Raw genomic sequence first — 17,872 nt, forward strand, 5'->3', positions numbered from 1 at the left:
TCATCTTCCTCTTTTAAAACATAAATTCCTCCCATTTTCCTTTAATTGAGTCGGCTTAAAAGTGGTGGTTTTTGATGAGGTATCCCATGATTGTGCATTTTCAGCAAGTTTATCAAAATAATCACATACATCATTGGCTTCCTTGTTCATGAATTCCCCATTATACATCATCTCCACAAATTGGTGCATTGATGAGGTCAATCCTTCATAGAAAAAGCTTGTTATACGTCATATTTCGTAGCCATATTGTGGACATAAATTTACAAGATCCTTAAATCGCTCTCAACATTGAAAGAAGGTTTCATCCTCTTTTTGCATAAAATTCATGATTGTTTTCCTTAAGGTATTTATTTTATGATATGGGAAGAACTTTTTAAGGAACTCCCTTATCATCTTAGCCCATGTGCCAATGGACTGTGTTATTAAGGAATGTAACCATGACTTAGCCTTTGCTTTCATGGAGAAAGGGAACAATTTCAGTCTGACTATGTCTTCAGACACGTTTGGGAAGTGTAATGTAGATATTATCTCATCAAACTCTTTCATATGCAAGTATGGACTTTCAAATTCTAGTCCATGAAACTTGGGAATGAGTTGAATTACCTCCGGTTTAACATCCACCGTTCCTGCATTCAATGGGAATATCATGCAGGAAGGTGTACTCACCCCACCGGCTGTAAATAATCTTTTAGAGTATGAAGCGGGGGTGAATTATGCACCTCATTTTCATCTTGAACTTCCTCAACTGGAGGTTGAAGTTAATTTACATTCATCACTTTTATTGACTCAAGGGGTCTTAACTGGTGTCTAATCATGCGATGGATAGGTAACCCTTCGACTAATCTTCATTCACTCAAGAGACGGAGAGTGTTGTGACGGACCCACTTGGGCATGAAACACTCTCAGCCCTCAAGTAACTAAATGAAACTAAACCTAAGAAGAAAGAAAACTAAAACAAATGAGAAATCTAGAAAAGAAATAGATAATTGGAAAGAGGTTACCAAATTGGAGTTGCTATGTTAAGATGCTACAAAACAGAAAACAATGTTAGTTTTTAAAAACAATTTTAGAAAAACAAAATCTTAACCTAAAAATAAAGCAAAAAAAAAAACTTAATCTTAACCTAATTCTAATACCAATTAATTCCAGAAAAACATAGCCATAGTCCCCCGCAACAACAGCAAAAACTTGTTCACAACCCCAAGTGCAGGGTCGCGATGTAGTAATAACTCGGTGAAACCGAGGTCGAATCCATAGGTACTAAAGTTATACGTATTCTGAAAAGAACTAGAACTAGAAGAAAATCTAAATCTAAAATATGAATAAAAGAGAGTAATTGTGAAGAATTTATCAAATATCAAAAGGGAACTAGAGGGCCAAGGATCCACTTATAGCTATCAAGATGCTACCTTGCCTGATTCAATAAACACAACTGGAATTGGAGTCCTATCCTATCCAATTAGAAGATAAAATAATTGAAGCACAATCTGAACTTTGCTTTGAATTAGTTCACATATGAAGGAGTATTATGATGATTAGAAGGGATTCTGTCATCCTACCATGCCCAAGAGATGATGGTAAACAACAAGATTTTTCAATCCTACAATCTCAGAACAAAAATGAAGATATTTAAAGCTATCACAACATTTATTATAATTTGAGTCATAATAAATCATAGAAAACTAAAAATATTCCTTAGAATCAAACTAGAAATCAATAAAATTTAACATAAACAAGAATCAAATCAAAATAAACATCCCAACACACTACAACCTTCACCTCTCAGCCCTAGCTAAGAGATTAACTAATCATAGTTAACTCAAAAACATAATAAAAATAAAAAGAACTACTATAACACATGAAGAAATTGAAGCGGAAGAACGTCATCAGTGCTCCACCTAGGCGTCATTTCTCTTTCCAAACCCTAGAACATGCTTTGGAGCATCCTAGGGATTCCTATTTATAGTTGTGAAACTCTAACTTTTGCACCGAGTTGGAAAATTCTAGAAACTACCTCAAATTTACACACTCCGCGTAAGTTCCACGTACGCCTTCGATGCTATCGAAACTTGTCCAGAACTGTCTAACGAGTTTGGCTTGAAAAATCCTAAAATTCTCGATTGAATCGAACTAGCTTTGATTGCACCTTCAATGCCATCGAAGTGCTTTCGATGGAATCGAATTCTATTCTGACAGTTTTTCAGAACTATGTTTTTCTAGCACCGGAATTTCAGAATATCTTTTTTCAGGACAATTTTCAGGATTCCTTTTATTCGATTCTCTTCATTCCTCGCTTAGTTTCCTTGGATCTTTGGTATGTGAATTCTTCAATCTTGATCTCCTAAGAGACATCCCTTGCCTTGGTGATTCTTGAGCATCAAATCTATACTTTTAACATTCTTTTCAAATCAAGCTCTTAGATTCACCTTGCAATACGAATAGGTATAAAATATACCCATTAAGCATTATCATATTCATAAAACCAAGATATAAACTGAGGTGTAACATCTTGGAAAAATGCGTACAAAGGCCCGATTACCACCTCAGGCGGAAATCCTTAAGGAACATATTCTGTAGGAATTAAACAAAAATTAATTAAGTATTGAACTAAATAATCGGTGGATTTATCTTGAACTACTATTTATATAAATGACAAGGCCTAAAACCATCACAATTACTAACTCAATACTACTTAAAAACCTAGGAGAAATCTCAAAAGTCAGTTACTCTCGGGAGCACATTGAAACTCCGAATCAGACCTAGACAGCACGTCGAAAGTCCGATGACCGTGAAACTATAGGATTATGACCACCTTACGAGGCTTGACAACCATCATGGGAATTGAGCCCAAATAGTATCCAGAATCATACAACATGAGCCCTAAGTGTGTGAGAAACGCGAATATCTTTGGAAAACGAAATGAAACTTAAGTGAATTGGGTCATTCGCTTGCGAGTGAAATTGAAGACTTTATACCATCATATTCTAATCGAACTTCTTCCATGGATCAGGAAAATTTTCCTACACATATCCATATAACTATGGCCCCGATTGAGTGAGTATGACCGTTGACCTGACACGGGTCCTTCACGGCCGATCAGTTTGTCAGATTGCACCAAAAACATAGTCCTGGCATAGATCCATTGTCAAGGAACTTATACTACGACGCATGTGTGTAATGAACCTCCAGATGAGCCCTGTTTGTCAAAAATGACACCCTTTGGTTATGATACCAGTTATAGGCCTATATAAAGCCCTTATACCACCCCACCCCTCTCTTATACGAATTTTCTTCAAACCCTAGGAGAGAGAGAGAGAGAGAGAGAGAAAAGAAGAGAAAAGAGGAGGGAGAGAAGTGAGGTTCAAGGAGATTGTTGTAGGAATCTTCCCACATGACTCTACGTGCTAGATCGCCGCTTCCTTTCACTACCTATTTCGGATACAGATTTGGGTAAGAAACCTTAACCCTAATCTCGTTGTAGAAATTGAGGTTGGTAGTTTATCGACCTAGCTAACCTATTACTTCGTGTAGGTGTTTGTTGTCTCATTTTCAGAGATGTACAGTCTGAACCGAGTCCAAATCGAGCTTTCCGATGAAAGGTGCGGACTATAAACGTTTAAGTTATGGTTTTCAAGGCCATCAAGGTCAACTAATGATTTATGTCTGACTTGATTACACGTCGATTTCGATATATTACACATGTATGAACTATGTTGTATGACTATACATCCTATGTATTTGTGGAAATGTTTGAATGAATATGTAAACATGATTAGCGCTTGTTATGATTCCTAAGCTAAGATTCATGATTGTTATTTGCATGGTGACACCTAGCAGAAGGAATTGTTAAAATACTTGTTGTAACTAACCTAGTCTATGTATCTGCTTATGTGTAGACTAAGTGTTTGATAAACGGTCTGAATGAGTAAATGTTGATGATTTATATCTATTGAGCGTATTAAGATAGTATTCTTATTTACCTTGCTCGTATATATTGTTTCCTTCATATAATCATATTTGTCATTACAAAATTTATGGATGAAATTCAATGTTTGGTAACATGTTTACTTTGTTTGATGAAATGCTCAAAGGAGATATTGATTTGAACTAGTCGTCAAGTGTTGATATGACCTTCACATGTATTTACATGCTACATCTGAGTAAGATTGGGACTACAATGTAGTTCAGGAAGTCGGTAACAATTCTCATTTGAGTGGCCGATCTAATCTCGCTACATTTGATATGTTCGGTGAATCCGAGTCATACGACGATTGTCAACAGTGGTTAAGCCACGGGCAGTGCTTACGCGCTCCATGTTAATTAATTCGGTGTACGATCATACCAATCGAACTTATCTAATAAACCGATTGGCCTATTGTGTGTTTACCATGTATGAACATCCCTAGTTGAATCTAAGGTACCACTTACCAATGTAAAGACTCGTTTCAACCATAGTACCATGATCCACTAAGACTCATGAGCTGAGCATGGTGGTATGGGACACCGTGGTCAATTTATTGGCCTACGCTAGGGTGACGAGCCTCCTTGTAGTGACCAGTGAGCAACATGAACTCGTGAGCCGAATATGGTGGTATGGGATACTATGCTCGAGCTGTCAGCCTACGTTGAGGTGACGAGCCTCCCCATAGTGACCTCGAGTATAAACTCTCAAATTTACCTATACACTATTTTTTTCATTAGGGGTGATGCCCTACAACTTGCCTATCGTATGTGGTTAACTAGGATTGACGATCCTAGATGGATCCTTTATTTGGGTTAATGACATAAAAGGAGGTACCTTAGCTTCCCAAAATTCTTGTATGAATAAGCTTAATTAAGTACTTTGCTAACACGACCATGCACCGCATTGCATGTGATTTGGCAAGAAAGCGCACGTTTAGGGAGTTTGCCCTGCATGAATGGTTGATGAAGTCGCTTGAGGGAGCTTTGTGTGAGGGCATGCGTCATTGCTGCACTCTATTCCTACATTAATAAGAGTAGTTAGGAAATGTTTGTTGTATTGCTTTATCATTACTTCTTAATTGAATTGATAACATGTTAACCTTCTCCTTATAATACCACTGAGTTGATCAATCACTCTCACTTTGAGATGGTGTTTTAAACACCAAACAGACTCTGTTATAGTTGCAGGTGATAAGGATGTATATGCAGCGAAGTTGGACTTCGTAGATGAGGAGGAAGAGTTCTCCTATGTTCATCTCTCTGGCAGGTCTATATAGACCTCGTGCTGCTTCGATGGGATTACACTGGGATACTTGATTAGTTGGACATTTACATGTTGATATTTTATACGTTTTGAAACAACACTTCTATATATTTAGCCCGGCTACATAATCATACTCTGGAGATTGGAAAATGCTCATTGTTACAATATACATGCTTCAGTCTTTCGCTTGCTTGATTAAATTACATCTGGAGTATGATATACTATTTTAGTATAATCCCACTCATGTTTAATGCACTAATATGGACAACATTTAAACATCATTATCTATGTTACATAAGTGAAGCGTTGGATCTCGGGAGTTAAGCTTTGCTCAACCCTCAAAATTTGGGGCACTACAAGTTGGTATCAGAACATGATTTAGATTAAACTGGACCTGGGTTATAGGTAACACGACGCACTCTGAAGCACTCTGACTTAGGAAGGGAGCGATGGAAATTAGAGACGATCATAGGATCCCAAAGTTTCACCGACGGGCGAAACAAAATGTTGTAGGTTAGTTCCCAGCGAATACCTAAGGGACTTGGATCATGTGCAGTGATCCAAATCACCTCTGGGCCATCAATCGACGGGTTTGAAAAAGAATTCGGTGAATCCCACACTTTAAATAATCCAAAAAGTATGAATACGCACTTATTGGATCGAAAAAACACCACACGTGGGCGTAGGGGCCCAAATCCCAATTTTTGGTGAGACGCAGGGGGTCCCCTGCACATGTACAACACCCTGGGAGGGGGTGGCCACCGCACCAGGGCGGAGCCACCAACAGCGACCCAGGGAGGGCATGGTGTCACCACCCGCCTTCACAGCGGCGCGTGGCGGCACCGCACGAGCGACGGCGCGCTGCCCACTGACCGACTATGTGGGACCCTCCCACGTGTGGGGCCCCTCATTTGAACCTTCTCCAATTCCCTTTTGTCATTCCACCCTATTCCTAACCCTCTAAACCCTCCAAAATCACATTTTCTCTCTCAAATCCTCATTCTATAAACTCAAAGCTCCATTTTCTTCTACATTTCACATCAATCTTCCATCTTCTTCCACCCCTCCACCATCATTTCTCCAAAACCCATCTCTTGCAATCCTCCATCCTCCTTATTCACACCCACTTGAGCACAAAGGCCCTCTCTTATGTCTCATAACTTTTAAAACCCACCAACATATCTCATCCTTCAAGCTTTTCCACTTCCATAGCTCTCTTTGAGCTTGTCACCGCCATCTTCTCAATCTCTACGTTCCTTTCCCTCATGGGAAAAAAAAGAGCGGCCTTGGATAAGGCTGGGCCGAACCGACCATGTCATAATACAAAGAAGATGAGCGCCAAAGCTAGTGCAAGTGCCGAGTGAGAACGAAGATCCAAACAGTACCTCGATCCTCAAATCTCATTAGAAAGATCGCTACTGGCAGGCGCAAATCTCAGTAAGTTCCATAACCGCAAGGTGGTGTTTGAAGCACATGTCGATGAGAAGATGTTTGGACTGTATCCAGCCACCAACTTTCTCCTATAAAATGGGTAGGGTCCCATATTCGAGGGAAACACTATGCAAGTGAAGGCATTGTGCGAGCCTTCTATGCCCACATACGGAACGCACTGTTGAAGCCTCTCCAGTTTACTATCCCTTTGGGAAAGCTGGAAGTCGTAGTCAATGTGGACATGATGGCCCATATTATCGGGGTAGAAGGTGGAATAATATATGCAAGTGAGAAGAATCTCGCTAGTGAGCGAGAGAGAAATCACCGCACACATTTCCTATGCGGCCAACTCGAGCATTGGAGGTGAGGAAATAGCCTCGCTTCAACTAAGATGACGGACGACTTTCGCCTACTCCACCACATATGTACGTATAACGTGTATCCTAGGTGGAGTAATCGCACCTAATGCATAAAGTTTATGGTAGACTTTCTGTACAAAGTTGGACAAGGGTAGAAGGTATGCTTGCCTACTCTCATCCTGTCTCAGATAATCAACACTACACGGTCTACTAAAGAAGACTCCTCACTACCTTTCGGCCAACTTATTTGCAAGATCACCCGAAACTTCGACTTCAGACTCCATATGATTAACGTCGCCCTAATCCACATTATCAGTGAGAACACGCTCAACAACATGGGCATTGGCCCTAGGCAACACCAAGCCCATCTCGATGAGGATAGCGATGAAATAGAAGAAGAAAGCGAAGAGGAAGATAGAAGTGAGGATGAAGAAGGTGGTGATGAAGAAGGCAGTGAAGAAGGCAGTGACGAAGAATGTAGTGAGGAAGAAGGCAGTGAGGAAGAAGGAAGTGAGGAAGGAGAGGAGGCCCGAGACTTAAATAGGGGACCTCCTGCTACACATGCAGACCACCATGATCGGGCCACCTTGGAAGCCCGCATGGCTAGGATTGAAGAGAACCATGTCACCCTAAAACAGGAGATCAAGGAGAATTAGGCCTATCTGAAACAGAAATTCAAGAAGATGTCTCTCACCTTGAAGACCCTCCTGTGTTGTATGTAGGATAAGGGTGCTCCTCCACCTTTGCTAGAGTCAGAGGACTAGGCATGTGCTACATTTGTCTTCTGGTTCTCTCTGTTTCTTTCTTTTCTATGTAATAGCCTCAGTTGGCTTAGTTTGGTGTTAGAATAGTCAATGTTAAAACTTTTGTTAAGCTTAGCTCACATGCATTCTCGATCATGATTCATGTAATACTACATCATATGTATCGTGACAATTATGGTTAAATGAAATGCGTGAAGCTTCTTTGATTTGAAATGTGTAGAATGTTTGGAAAAGGGAGTAATTATTTTAAATCTTACACATGTTACACCTCATGCTATATATAGGGAATGCCTCCTAAAACCACTCAAAATATAGCATGTCTCGCACTTGGTGGATCGATTGACGGGGCACCTCCCCTGAACGATAGCCAGACGAACCCTAGCTTGGGCTCAAATTTTGAGACAATGCCGGATTCTCAGCCGGTCATTGGCCCCACCAATGGGCCAACACCTTTTGCACCATCGGTTTCGAAATAGAACCGTGCGTCTACATCGACGCCACACATGCCTTAGGTGGCTTCTCCTCCTAGGTTGGAGCAGATGATGCTCCTAATGCAGCAACAATAGCAAGTTTTGGCTACCATTGCGGGGGCCATTGCCCAGCACATGAACATGGCCCCACTTATACCACCTATGCAGCCTACTGTAGCTATGAACACGAGTGGCTTATTCGAGCACTTTCAGTGCCTTCGCCCTCCTACTTTTATGGGTACCCACCGACTCGAGGAGGCAGAGTACTGGTTAGATTGTATATCCAAGGTACTGAAGCCGCTGCACTGTACTGAGGTAGAGAAGTCGATCTAGTTACGTATATGTTTGAGAAGGAGGCTAGTTTTTTGTGGGACAGCATCCTACGAACCATTCCTGTAGGATACGTGTGGATGTGGGACGAAACCCGCTTCCATGGAAAGTATTTCCCCCTCACATACCATAATGAGAAGAGGGTGAATTTCTCCACCTTCAATAGGGGGGAATGACCGTAGCTGAATACAAGAATAGTTTTATGGAGCTAGCCAGATATGTTCCCTTAATCCTAACTGATGAGCCGATGAGAATGCAACGATTTTCAGAGGGTTTACGGCCTAAAATCTGACCAAAGATGTGTTGCGCTAGCATTCCCAACTATGCGGAGCTAGTGAACATGTCCCTACGAGCTGAGCAGGATGGAGACAGGGTGTCACGGACACGTATGTCGATGGACCCAAGGCCACAACCCGAGCTGCCGAATTGACTATTCCTCGGCAAGAGGCCGCGTGCAGATTCACTTCCCAGGCTAATGGCTCTAACGACCTAACCGAGGCGATTAGATCTTTGGTGCGCCTACTGTAAGAAGGTGGGCCATATAAACACCTATTGTTTTACCAAGATGAGGGACAAAGGCTCATGCCACCTCAGAAGATTAACCACCAGCTACCCCAGGCTATTTCAGCTCCACCTCTACGATCCGCATAGCTACTCTACAGACCACCTGTACCTTGAAATAGGCCGCCCCAATGACCTATGGCAACACAACCCAATCATTCTCAACAAGCGCATGTACATGCACTTGCAGCTGAAGCATGTGAGTCAGCAACTGCAGTACCTTTAGCCTTGAAGTCACTGCTCACGTTCAAGGTACACCTGTATTTCTATTGGTGGACACCAGGTCCACTACTTCTATAATATCATACTCTACAGTCAAACTCCTTTGGCTGAACACTATCCTTATGGTTGGGGTGAGAGTCCTTACCACAACGGGGACCTTCTCCAATGCTACTAAGCTTTGTAAAGGTTGCCCAATAGACTTAGGAAGCAGAACGGTGTGCATTGACCTGATCATCACCCTACTGTATCATTACGACGCCATCCTCGGTATGGATTGACTTACCGAAATGAAGGCAGAGATTGACTACGAAACCCGACTGGTGACGGCACATAGACCCGAGGGCTTGGCCTTTACTTTCCCAGTTCAAGTCAGTTGGCCCTACCACATAAGTTGTTATGCTTCCTTATTGGGAAATATTGATGGTCCAACACTTGGGGATATGCCTATAGTCCAAAATTTCATGTACGTGTTTAGAACGATACCTGCACTACCTCCTCGGTGCGAGATTGACTTTACTATTGACCTTGTGCCTGGTGCGATGTCCATTTCTTTGCCAACATACCGCATGCCTTCATGTGAAATGGAGGAATTGAGGAGGTAGATAGATGATCTACTGGAATCAGGTTTTATACAGCCTAGTGTATCTCCTTGGCGAGCACCGATGTTGTTTGTAAAGAAAAAGGATGGGTCACTGCGGTTGTGTATTGATTATCGTAGGCTGAATCATGTTATAGTCAAGAACAAGTACCCTCTGCCCAGGATAGATGACCTATTTGATCAATTAAAAGGGGCACGATATTTCTCTAAGATCGACCTGCAGTTAGGGTATCATCAATTGTATGTCAGGGATGAAGACGTGCAGAAAATAGCATTCAGAACCAGTTTTGGGCACTATGAGTTCCTCGTGATGTCGTTGGGACTTACAAATGCACCAGTCATGTTCATGGATCTCATGAACTGGGTGTTTTGGCCATATCTGTACCGATTCGTCATCATATTTATAGATGACATTTTGATATACTCCAAGAGTCAGAAATATCACGAAGAACACCTGCGAGCAGTCTTCAATACTCTCAGGAAGAATCAGTTGTTTGCACAATACTGGAAATGCGACTTCTAGAAAGAGGAAGTCAAGTTGCTGGGACACGTGGTGTCCAATGAAGGAATTGTCATGGACCTTGCCAAGGTTACCACGGTGCAGGACTGGGAGCAGCCTGGTTCTGTTACAGAAGTGAGGAGTTTCCTCGGACTTGCCAGCTACTATCACCGATTCATTAAAGACTTTTCCAAGATAGCCCAACTGTTATCGCAACTCACTCGAAAAGATCTTAAATTTTTCTAGAATTAGAAAGCAGAAGCAGCCTTTCAGGAATTAAAGGACAAGCTAACGTCCACACCTGTGCTAATATTGCCAAAGCAAGGGGTCAAATATACTACATACACCGACGTGTCTCACGTTGGTTTGGGTTGTGTTCTTATGCAAAAGGACAGAGTGGTTGCCTATGCATCACAGTAGTTGAGGAAATACGAAGAAAACTACCCCATGCACAACCTGAAATAATCAGCGGTCATCTTCGCATTAAAGCTCTGGAGACATTACCTCTATGGAGAGGAGTTCGAGCTCTTTTACGACCACAAGAGCCTCAAGTACATCTTTATGCAAAGAGACTTGAATATGAGGCAGCATCGTTGGATGGAGACCTTGAAAGACTTCAAGTTTGAGGTCTTCTACCATCCTAACAAGGCTAACCTTATGGCTGATGCGTTGAGCCACAAGAAAACAATAGAATTTGTAACTCCGCTAATGATAGAAGAGTGGAATATGGTAGAGTTTATGCGAGACTTAGAATAAAGGCTTACAGTAGAGGAGTCGTTCGAGAGCGTCGCACACATCCACATACAGCCACTTATTGATGATCGAATCATTGTGGCTTAGAAAGAAGATGAACTGTTAATGAAGATGAGAGAACATGCAAGTGACAGCGAAGAATCTGAATGGAGGATGGGCTTAGATGGGGGTTTACGATATCGTGGCCGCCTATGTGTCCCGAACCTCCATGACTTGAGGAAGGAAGTCCTAGAAGCTGCTCACAATACAAAGTTGGCAATGCATGTAGGTAGTACAAAGGTGTATAAAGACATGAAGCGTTCGTACTGGTGGGACAACATGAAGGTCCAGATAGCAGACTTCGTATCCCGTTGTCTCACGTGCCAGCAGGTCAAGACCGAGCATCGCCGACCTCCTAGTTTACTTTAGCCCATGCCCATAGCTGAATGGAAATGGGATTTCAAATCTATGGACTTCATTTCTGGGTTACCGAAGATGAGAAAGGGGCATGACTCCATTTGGGTGATTGTGGACCGATTGACGAAATCGGCTCATTTCCTCCCGATTAGATTTTTAAACTCAGTAGATGATTTAGTCAAGCTGTACATCAAGGAGATTGTACGGCTGCATAGAGTTCCTCTAGAGATTGTGTTGGATCGAGACAAGCGATTCACATTTATCTTCTGTACTCGAATCCAAGAAGAGATGGGAGTACAACTGAAGTTCAGTACCGTGTTCCACCCACAGACCGATGGACAGACGGAATGAGTGAATTAGATATTAGAAGATATGTTGCAAGCATGTGTGTATGATTTCAAGGACAGTTGTGATGATTGTCTTCCCTATACCGAGTTTGCTTATAATAACAGCTTCCAAGCGAGCATTGGTATGGCTCCCTACGAAGCATTGTATGGGCGCTCATGTCGAGCACTACATTGTTGGGTAGAAGTTGGCGAGAAGATCGACATTATTAGGAGTCGACTTCTTATAGCCCTGAGCAAACAGAAGAGTTACGCTGATACCCGACGGCAACAGTTAGAATTTGAAGTTAGGGACCATGTATTCCTGAAAGTTTTTCCAATAAAGGGAGTTCTTTGTTTTGGCAAGAAAGGGAAGATTACGCCGAGATTCATCGGCCCATTCCAGATTCTAGATCGAGTGGGTGTGATAGCATAACGTCTCACCTTTCCCACACTACTCGCACGCGTACACAACATATTTCACGTATAGATGCTGAAGAAATACGTTCTTGACCCTTCTCATATTATTAAATGGGAGCAAGTACAGCTAAGTGAAGATGCTGCCTATGCACTTCGACCAACACGTATTTTAGATAGGAAAGACCGTATTCTATAGGAATTAGACAAAAATTAATTAAGTACTGACTAAATAATTAGTGGATTTAGCTCGAATCATTATTTATACAAATGACAAGACCCAAAACCATCACAATCACCGACTTAATACTACTTAAAAACCTAGGAGAAATCCCAAAAGCCAGTTGCTCTTGGGAGCACATTGAAACTCTAAATTGGACCTGTACCGTACGTCGAAAGTCCGATGACCGCGAAACTATAGGGTTATGACCGCCTTATTGGGCTTGACAACCATCATGGGAATTGAGCCCAAATAATATTCATAACTATACAACTTGAGCCCTGAGTAAAGTGTGTGAAAAACGCGAATATCTTTGAAAAATAAAATGAAACTTAAGTGAATTGGGTCATTCGCTTACGGGTGAAATTGAAGACCCTAGATGGATCCTTTATTTAGGTTAATGACATAAAGAGAGGTACCTTAGCTTCTCAATTTTGTTGTATGAATAAGCCTAATTAAGTAGTTGGCTAACACAACTATGCACTGCATTGCATGTGCTTTGGCGAGGAAGTGCACGTTTAGGGAGTTTGTCATGCGCGAATGGTTGATGAAGTCGCTTGAGGGAGCTTTGTGCAAGGGCATGCATCATTATTGCACTCCATTCCTGCATTAATAAGAGTACTTAGGAAATGTTTGTTGTATTGCTTTATCATTACTTCTTAATTGAATTGATAACATGTTAACCTTCTCCTTATAGTACCACTAAGTTGATCACTCACTCCCACTCTAGGAAAGTGTGTTAAAATACTAACCAGACTCTGTTATAGATGTAGGTGATGAGGATGTATATGCAGCAGAGTTGAACTTCATAAATGAGGAGGAAGAGTTCTCCTATGTTCAGCTCTCTGGCAAGTCTATGTAGACCTCGTGCTGCTTCGATGGGATTACACTAGGATACTTGATTAGTTGGACATTTACATTTTGTTATTTTGTACGTTTTGAAACAACACTTGATATATTCAGCCTGACTACATAATCATCCTCTGGAGATTGGGAAATGCTCATCGTTACAATATACATGTTTCAGTCTTCCGCTTGCTTGATTAAATTACATCTGGAGTATGATATGCTATTTTAGTATAATCTCACTATGTTTAATGCACTAATATGGACAACATTTAAATATCATTATCTATGTTGCATAAGTGATGCGTTGGATCTCGGGAGTTGAGCTTTGCTCGACCCTCGAAATCTGGGGCGCTACATGGGGAAAATATGCAATGTTTGACACTCAACAGGAGGCAATGAAAAGATAAGTTGTCTCTTAGAGGCCGAGAGCTCCTTGGTCACTGTGAAAAAGAAAAGGGAATTAGAGGGAATATTGGAATATGAAAATAAAAAAGGGGGAATATAAATGGCATCCACCTAAATCAAACCAAAGAGCGACAATGGAAAATTTTTCGACCACTAGTGAAATTTTGTTGGGATCAACGATCAAAGCAAGAGCTCGGTTAGAATGTGGAAAGGGAGAAGGATTGGGCCGATATGGTTCGAGAAAATGATCAAAAGGGATATTATGATCATTCAATCTTTCATTGTCTCTCTATCATTTATTAAAAGCTTTGTTGAAGTGAGCATCCTCTCCTAAGTATATTATGAAAGAGGAATACCCGACTAAAACTTGGTTTTATAATATTTATCAAAAGATGCAATAACTTCGGTTGAAAAAGAAATACGTAAAGTTTTCGGGGCCAACTAACTAGAAGCAGCAAGAGATGTAAGAAGAGGGGCTAAAAGAGGTCCAAGCTCTGATATCTTTAGAATACCCGGAGGTGCTATAGATACTTGGATGGATGAAGCTATAGGAACAACTTTGACTGGACCTGTAATTGTAGTCTTCTGATGCTTTAGTTTAGGTGAAGCTGGCTCAGCCGATCTTATTAATGTAAAAGAAGAAGGTTCGACCGCCCTTATTAGTGCTGGAGGCAGGACGTTTGATGCGATCGATGTCGTCTTCTTTGATCGCATCTTCCTCTGAATAGGAGACACATTTGACTGAGGTTCTGTCGACTTTTTAGTACCCATAGTTGTTGCTTTTCTCTTCTCGGCCATAGGTTTCTCCACTCTAGATGAACAAGGAGAGAGATAACTAATGATTAACTCATGAGATCAACTGACTAAAGTCTCATAGTAATTTTTTCAGCAATGGTAAATTAAAGATAGTTGTTAGGGACAGCTAGGAAATAGAGGAAACGTAAAAGCAGAGATTATGGCATCAAAATTTTTATAAATGGTATGGAATGTACTAACCAAATACACAAGTGGTTAATGATTCGAAGGCTGATTGCAAGTTTGATGAATAAACATATAAGGAGTGCCTTGGGCCAAACTGAACTGACAAGTAAGGAGATTAGGGTAATATTGATCAATCCTGGCATTGGCATTAACATATAAATCTACCACCTTTAGGTTTCTCCACTATACAGAAGGTCTTTGCAAATTAAATAGCTTTTCCAAGCTTGATCTTTAAGACCGGCCATCTTAATATCAGTTAACTCATATTCTTCTGTGAACTAAGCTCGATTGAATTCTTTATCATTGAATGGATAGAAAGAATGGCTGGGCTTATCAGGTTTAAGAGAAAGACAGAAGTTCATATACTCGGAAAAAGAATGATTAATTTTAGGGCAAATGATGTTGCGATGACCAAAAGAAGCAAAATCCAGATTCGTAAGAACGGACTTGACGAAAATTGCCCCAAAATACAAATAAAGCCACATCTGAACGAGCCAAATAGGTCCACCAAAATGGTGAAAACCTTTTATGTTTCTTTAAACATACTACGATACAGGCCAAGCATGAATAAGGAAAAAGCAAGCTGGCGTCTTTGAGCAAGTGCCTCAGCCAAGTGAATGTATTCTTTTGTAATATGAAGAGTGCCCACACAAAGCAAATATCGACAAATTCACATCAAAAGGAACACCGTGTACTCTTGATCATTCATTTCATCCTGAGATTTGCGTTGGATAGTTGTGAAAGTGAAATAGGCTTTACTAGTCTTTTCTGGAAGGACAAAGGGATGTTTATCCTTTAAGGAAAATCTAAGATACACAGGCTCATCGAAAGACAAAAGATAGGTAAAAGCACAACCATCCATGATGGTTAGACCCATGGGTCCACATCCAAAATCGAAGGTATTAGTCGATCAACTCTATAAGGTTAAGGCTACTATAAGGAGAAAAGCATTGGCTGGATATATGCATAAAGAAAGACTGATACAGTCATAGATTCTAGCCTGTCTCTATGTGTCACCATGTTGTGTTTTTACAGGAGTATACCATTCTATCCAATCATTCATTGGTTTCGGCCATGATCTCAAAACCTTGAAAGTATTGGTAGGATCCGAGAAATGATAAGACTGAATGAGCAGAACTTTATCAAAGCACTTTGGAAAACATGGTTGTATTTCATAAAGTTGTTCGTGAGTGACTTAAGGATGAAAAGTCGTACCAAGCATCAAGTATGCCTTGTTCGGTTTAACAAGAGTATTCAAAATGAGGTCATTGACGACTTCTGAAGAAAGAACATCCAAATCCTTTATAAAGATTCTCGGTGGAAGACTGGAGCAGTTGTAAAGGAAAAAACATCCATGGTGATTATAAGAAAATTACACAAGGAAAGGAGTCTGAGTGAATGAGAAAGGAGAAGCAAGAGGTAAAGAAAGATGAAAACTGATTGTGTAAAAGTTTATATATTGGTCGTGATACGTACGTGTTAATGAAATGGCAATCATGACTCATCGTACACGACAATCATATGCAATGTGTCACAAGGACAACCAAAAGATAAGAGGCAAAGGTCGTTATTCGGTTTTAGCCTCGTTCGGGTGAATTAATGGGGAATTGACATGTGGATGAATAATCAATCGCATTAATTGTATCGGGCAACCAAATAATGTCGCTTTCACATTTTACCCAAAGGCAAAGCGACGTGGGGGGCAATGTTGTACCCTATTTCTGACAGTTCGGGAAAAGCCAATAAAAATGTGACATATGACACTACATGAGAGATAGGAAGTGTATGAAAAGATTTTCTAAGATACTTGGAGCTTTTTTTTCGCATAATCATAACTGACATCAATTTAATGTTTCACATCATCAAATGACCGACAAACTAGTGCAGCCTAGATATCTAGAAGCGGAACAAGAGAAGGATCTAGATGACAACTCTTTGGTTGCCATAACTGTCTAATAAAGAAGAGAAGTACTCAAAGGGATAGCTGCACATGGATCTATAAATAGTTAGAGGATTAGCAGAAGAAAAAACAATCAAATCCAACAAACACATCAAACAAGTCAAATTTATCATACTTTGAGCATAATCAAGTAGCTCTATTTTACAAGTGGTGACAATCTAGTGGTGGTAATCTTTAGTTGTAATCCAAATCTGCACTCATATGTTGGACTTGATTCTTATCTAATATAACTAGTTCTTTCAGAAGAAGCATTGTTGCAGTTGCTCTTTTGTGATTGATTGTAAGTATTTTCTTTTGTTTGATTGCACTATGATTATCACCTGGTCATTACAAATATTCCGTGAGTAGCTGAATTGGCGATCAATCTCTTCAAATTCTGATCATATATTATTAAATCAGACGTATCTGCCTATTTCGATGCGTGGGATCAAAGTTGATCGGTTTGAATCGAGCCGCTATATCGATTGTGGCACCCGGTACACACCATAGGTGATAGAAAACAAACCTAAGTGCCAACGGTTCGGATCACCTTTTGCTATGATTCAACCCAGGCCATCCACTGGTGGGACCCGCTATACACCATTGTAAGTTATAGTGCTCTTAAGTTCCTTCGACTTGGACACTAATGGATTAATCTGAACGGTCTATTATGTCTAGCATACAATTCGTAGGACACCACACAAAAATCACACCAATCAAATGATCTGATCCATCCATCTGTTTAGCCCTAAAATGTAGATGTCTCAAATGGTCGAGTGGACCTATTTTTCCACAAACATTCTTGGCTGTTGATACATCCGACGGTTGCGATGTTTGTATGGTAGGCATGAAATGTTGTTTGGATATTATAGACCATCCGCGTGTCCCAGTGCAACTAGGAGCACTATAACTTATGCATAGTGAGACTAGTGAACCAAATCTTATTCGAAAATATTCTGATCTTGCTTTACTTTGAACCAAACAATGTTGGAGGCTATGCCGAAAGCAGATTTCTTTCACTATCAATCAAGGATCGCGTTTGGAAGTGCCTGGGAATTTTTGGAATCGAATTAGGCCAAAATCCAATCAGCAAATGAGGTAATAGGTATTTCACATTTGAAATTTTGA

The 17,872-nt window shown here is 40.7% G+C and overlaps 1 non-coding gene across 1 annotated transcript; it reads left to right on the forward strand.

Moving 5' to 3' along the window:
• The first annotated feature begins 238 nt into the window (after window positions 1-238).
• LOC131217826 (small nucleolar RNA R71) lies at window positions 239-346 on the forward strand. The gene has a single exon (XR_009157416.1). It is a non-coding gene; the product is annotated as a small nucleolar RNA R71 (small nucleolar RNA).
• Window positions 347-17,872: the final 17,526 nt, after the last annotated feature.

The sequence above is a fragment of the Magnolia sinica genome, chromosome 10, assembly GCF_029962835.1.
Source record: "Magnolia sinica isolate HGM2019 chromosome 10, MsV1, whole genome shotgun sequence".
Taxonomy (NCBI): Eukaryota; Viridiplantae; Streptophyta; class Magnoliopsida; order Magnoliales; family Magnoliaceae; genus Magnolia; species Magnolia sinica.